At 33.4% G+C, this 6,078-nt stretch overlaps 1 pseudogene; it reads right to left on the bottom strand.

The window, feature by feature from the left end:
- Positions 1 to 1,949: 1,949 nt before the first annotated feature.
- On the bottom strand, positions 1,950 to 2,346 carry LOC118670810 (annotated as a pseudogene).
- Positions 2,347 to 6,078: the final 3,732 nt, after the last annotated feature.

Below are 6,078 nucleotides of genomic sequence, written 5' to 3'. Positions count from 1 at the left end.
GAAGACATATCTGAGTAGCAAAAAATAATGTCTATTCTGACAACTAGGGCATTGCTGATTGTACTGAGCAATAGTTGCACTCTTTCTATTGTGTATCTTATTAAGACCAGTTCTTTTCCAGGTTCTCCCTCAAATAATCCTTTGGCATGATTACCTCACCATTTCTCCAGAAATGCATATATATATATATATATATTCTTTCTGAATGTTGAAAACCCTGATTAATCATTTCTATCTATTAAGGCAGCTCCTACAAAAGATAGTTGTGAATCAACTCCTATGTATCATTATCAAACAATCACTCTACTGCTTCACAATAGAAATTATTGTTGTAAATATTAGGATTTCCTATGAAAACATTGTATATATGTGGGTATTTTTTAATACTAATTCAACATCAAGGAAAATTGTATGGATTATAAAGCCCTCCAAGATGTAATGTGGTAGGCACTGTGGGAGAAACGTTATTATTGGATCTCATTATAACAAATGCCAAAATATCAGTGTTTTATTTAAACAAAGGTCTTTTGGAAAAATAAGATAGTTACTCTATTTCTGTGAGACATTATATATACTGAATGAAGAGTAGAGGTTCTGTCGTCAGACACGCTCTAGAGCAGCGGTTCTCAACCTGTGGGTCACGACCCCTTTGGGGGTCGAACGACCCTTTCACAAGGGTCGCCTAAGACCATTGGAAAACACATATATAATTACATATTGTTTTTGTGATTAACCACTATGCTTTAATTATGTTCAATTTGTAACAATGGAAATACATCCTGCATATCAGATATTTACATTATGATTCATAACAGTAGCAAAATTACAGTTATGAAGTAGCAACGACAATAATTTTATGGTTGTGGGTCACCACAACATGAGGAACTGTATTAAAGGGTCGCAGCATTAGGAAGGTTGAGAACCACTGCTCTAGAGATAGGTTGAAATCCCAGCTCTCTTATTTGCTGGGTAGACATTCCAGCTCTATTTTTTGTTCTATAAACCTTTAGCAAGTTACTTCATTCTTCATTTCTTACCTGTCGAATGAGAATATTATTAGTTCTGTTTTAGAGATCTGTTATGATGATTAAGTGCCTTAGTTTAAAAAAGATGGTTGGGCAAAAATTTAAAACACAGGGTGTGCTTGCTATGGGGGCCTACCATTCTGGCCTCATGTTTGCATGGAATTGTCCAACAGAGATGCCTCTGAAATTAGAAGTGGGATCTGCTATCATATTTAAGTTTTTCCCCTTGGGGGAAGAAATAAAAGTGTGCCAATTGTAACAGATCATATAAATGTCTTTTTGAGTTATCTTTTTCTAAATACCCCTAATATTTTCTGACTCCTTTTTTCATCCAACTTTTCTCTTCATCAAATGAATACCTCTTTCCACATTTTCACATATAGTGAACATGTTGGGATTTTAGAAAGTTTGAAAAAAAACAACAACAGTGTTGGTAGATTTTTGTGTTTAAATGGTACATTGATTTGACCAAATGTAAATATAAATTAATTTTTATAATAACTCATTTATTTCAAAGTTTACCCTGAGCATTGATGTTTTAATAGAAACTTGAGGTTGCCCATAGGAATGAGAAATACTTAAATCTCTGGGAAGGTGTCTATTAGTTTCTAGTTCAAGTTTGACTCTATAATACTATAAATTCATTAGTTGGTCATGATATCATCCCTGTTTATATTCACTTGATGCTTTTCAAAAACCAGCATTGCCTTTTTGAAGGCAATCAAAAATTGATAAGAGAAGAACTGCCACATTTCTTTAGGACACACACATGGATTAAAATTCCAGTCCTTTAATCCTTCACTGCTTCCTGAGCAAAGGCCTCAGTGTGGCCATTTCTTTCTTTTCTTTTTTTTTTTATTCTTAGTTTATTAATCTTCTCATGAAAAATTTGCACATCACTATAATAAAGTCACTGAAGAATCTTTACTCCTTCTTTTTGTCAGCACCAGCATTGGCTTTTGCAGTCCCTCCTGACCTTCTCCATTCTGCTCTTGCATTCCTTTCTCTGTTTTCCTGAGGTCTTCTTATTATATAAGCCGTGTCTTGCAAGTCTGTGTTTGGGTGCATTTTTCTTTGCATAATCCAAGAAATCGTAAACCATTGCAAAGCCAGTTGTCTTGCCACCACCAAAATGTGTTCTGAATCCAAACACAAAGATAGCATCTGGTGTGGTGTTATACATTTTGGCTAATTTTTCCCGAATTTCTTTCTTGGGTATTGTTGCCTTCCCAGGGTGAAGGGCGCCAGTGACCATTTGTTTCTGTTGAAGTAGTCTGATGGTCATGAACTTCCTGGTCTGTATAATTACTGTGTCATTCATGATGAAGGTTGATCTTCAAGTAGCCAGGGAGGAAAAGAGACCCAGTCTTTGCTGATCTTTTTTTTTTTTTTTTTTTTTTTTTTTTTTTTTTTTTTAGTTTTCATTACATTTGTGGGGTTTTTTTGTGTTATTTTTTAAATTTAATTTATTGGGGTGACATTGTTTAATAAAATTATATAGGTTTCAGGTATCCAATTTTACAATGCGTCATCTGTATATTGTTTTGTGTGTTGGCCGTTTTTTTATTAACCTATCCTCTCACAGAGTTCTCACACATTTTCATTTTATGACCTTATGCAATTGGATTGTATGTGTCACTTTTTGCCTTACCCGGTCAAGCCATAAGCTACCAGGAAACATCTGAGTTACTCTGAATCCCTCAGTTTACTTGAGTTTTTATAAACAACCATCTAGGCTTTTATCATCTTTTACACTTGTGTTCTAAAAAATAGATTAATTTGGGATGTTAATTGTTTATATCTTAAAATATGTTATTTTTCCATATGCTGATATCAATAAAGATAATTTTAACAATATTATATTTCACTTATACAGTGGCTTTCTCAGAAATTGAGAAGGTTGACTGTCATTTTAAGCTGCCTAAAACTTTTATTCTGACATTTTACTGGGTTGTATGGTAGGAGATAAAGAATTATTTTGACCAAAAGCCCAATTAGAAATTTCATTCTCTATACTTTCAGTTCCAGAACTAATGGAAAAATATTTGATTGCATTTCCCACATGAAGGCTAAAACTTTATTATGTATAAAATCTCTTGATATTATACCAGTTCAAACCTCAGATGTTGGATAGTTGAGAATTGATAATAATTGAGAATTGAAGATTTCCCGTGAGATCCATTGTTTATCCTAGAAAAATTCTGTTTCTCAGAGTGACCTATGGGAGGAAATGCAGAAAGGCTGTTTTAGAATTGCAAAGTCATGGCTACCACAGAGCAATGATTTCCATTTCACATGGTTAGCTATTATCCACCCTCCCATTGACATCTACCTTGCAATTGACAGGATTTCCCAATAGAAGAACCAGTGCGTTTGTTCTGTTCCTTCCACTCATTCCACACATGACCTTCAGGAGAACTTTTGTACCTATTGAGTTTTGAACAATTTGGTGACTCTTTTTTCAAAGTTAGTAGAACTTCCTTAGAAGCTACTTAGGGACTGGGAATCACTAGTAAAGTACTTCAAGCCTAAAGATAAAAGACCTCCTATGAGGGCAAACAATTATCTTTTCCAAACTAAGCCACCAGTTTATAAAAGCCTCCACATCTATCAGTTGATTTGGATCTATCTAAATTGAAGAGGTCATCTGAGGATAAAGAGTTTTCATTTTTTAATTTCTTGATGGTAAAGGAAAAAAATGAAAAGTTTTATTCCTTTATGTCTGTAGCCATTTATCTCAGTATAAATTAAATGGTTCCCATTGGAAGTAAATGAAAGAGTAAGATTTTTATCACAACTGTTTTAAAGTAGGATGATATTTTTGCCAGCGGAACTAGCAAAGAGATCTTAAACTCCTTACCCTTCGTGAAGAAATGTGAGCTTGCTTTCATTTCTATTGGCATTTTACTGAGCCGACTCTCTTCATTCTAAACTAGAGGTCGCAATTTGTTTTGAATTTGAGCTGGAAATAAGATAACAAATATTGCCTCGGGCTTTATGGGATGCCTTTTATCTCTGAATTAGATTTGACAGTCAGAAACTATTGCAAATCCTTTGTTATTTTGTTTTTAAGTCCTAAAAATCAAAAGCAATGCATAGGCAAAGTACATTTAAAAGTTATCATTGTACCACAAGGGCTGTATGTGTATCTTTTTCTATATTATTCAATTTACATGGGAAATAAACAGAAATCCTTGTCTCCTAATTTTTAACAATCTTTGTTGTTATTGTTTTGCTGTTATAGGTTAACATTTTTAGTGCAGGGTAGGGAGAGGTTTAAACTTTAGTTTTATTAGAGAAAAAAAGTTTTATTGTTTTTTCCTTTTCTTGGAAAAATTCATGTTAATTATTCCTCTGCACCTGCCTAATGGGGCTGAAGTAATTCGATTGTCATATTGTTGTAGATTGTTGCTTTGTGTAATGTATCACCCCTGCTGTTCCATTAAAAAAAATTCTTTACTCTTCCATTATTCAGCAAGGCCTAATGATTATTCCAGCATTTGTACATGCTGCACTGTTGTTTTGTTTTTAATTGACTTCACTTTTTTAATTAAGCACATTGGTTTTAACACTGTTGTTGACAAACCTGGTTTTGTCATTATCAGCATTTACTCCCATACCTATTGACATTTTATTTAGATTCATTATAAATAATAGAGCAATATGTACACTGGAGTTTATTATCTACTCTAACATTACTTTCTGTCACACATTATTGATATATAATGGTCTGCAGAATATTTTAAAGGACCACTTATTCTGTTTTAAGTATATTTTAAAATTGAATTATTAAATCTTTAGTGCCGATTAGAAATATAGATTATCTTCAAATGTGTAAGAATCTTTCAATGAAAAGTACACATTTTATACCATCATTTACATATAATCACATGTAACAAGTACATGGTGAAATGTTTGTTTTTAGCGAGACATATAAAATTACAGTTTGGATAAATTAACCATTTATGGTCATCTTTTTTGAAGAATTGTTTTATTTCTTTATTTTAAAATTTATTAAACACAAATTATTTTAAACTATTAACTGATTGTAGACAATAATGTTCTTTTAAGCATAATATAATACCCCAAAAGAAAATAATACTCTTGCAAAACACATTGAAATGCCTCCTTTTGAATGATATCTCAGTCATTTATCATAGCACAAGATAACAAAAAATGGACCATAGACAAGTCAAGCTTTATTTAGCTGAGATGTTAGAAATTGTTGAACTTAAAGGAAGAACTGGACAGAGAACAAAATGATGGTAAATTTTAAGATGAATAAAGGTGTTTTTAAAACGGTATGGTAATGTTTTATAGATTTCACATCCCTCTGAAGACAAATCTGGCTTGTAAAACTCTATAAATGGCATGGACATACCTTATTTTGGGAAGGGTGGGCATGAGAACTCTCATTTTCACTTTGCCATTTTTATTTTGTTTGTGGACATGAATGAATGACTGAATAGGAGGGTGAATGAATAGGGCACATGGGATTAGCCTGCCATTTGGTCATCTGAGGGACAGAGGACAAAGATTTCAAAGTGAGCCCTTCTGCCCTTGTTTGGTGCAGCTTCATTGCCGCAGTCCCGACTGTTGATGAGCCTGCTGTCTGGGATTTATGTTCAACCCCTCCTTATGCCTCGGTGTGCCTGACCCAGCTCTATTAGCATAACTTCCATTCCCAATGACAACATGAATAAAAGATGACTGGTGTGACCTCAGAAAGTGCCAAGATAGTATTGATGTAATGAGCCCAATATCCACTGTTTTATGCATTGCCATACAATAGCAATCTCAATAAAAGGTTAAACAGCATTATAATGCTTGCTTTTTTTTATCTCTGACTCACTGACTTTACTTTTTCATTTATTGTTGCTCCTTTGAGGATAACCAATAATCAAAAAAAAAATCTTTTCATTTGTTTTGATGAGCTTAAAACAAAACAGGACAAACAAGCAAGGAAAGTTTTGCTTTCAGTCTTCTCAGCTTTAGAAAATAACTTTCCTTTTGGTTGGCATTGGCTTCTGTTCAACAGCAACTATTGTTGTTA

This window comes from Myotis myotis, unplaced genomic scaffold, assembly GCF_014108235.1.
Source record: "Myotis myotis isolate mMyoMyo1 unplaced genomic scaffold, mMyoMyo1.p scaffold_m19_p_16, whole genome shotgun sequence".
NCBI lineage: Eukaryota > Metazoa > Chordata > Mammalia > Chiroptera > Vespertilionidae > Myotis > Myotis myotis.
Note: the sequence above shows the minus strand (reverse complement) of the source record. Positions and strands in the feature narration are given on the sequence as shown.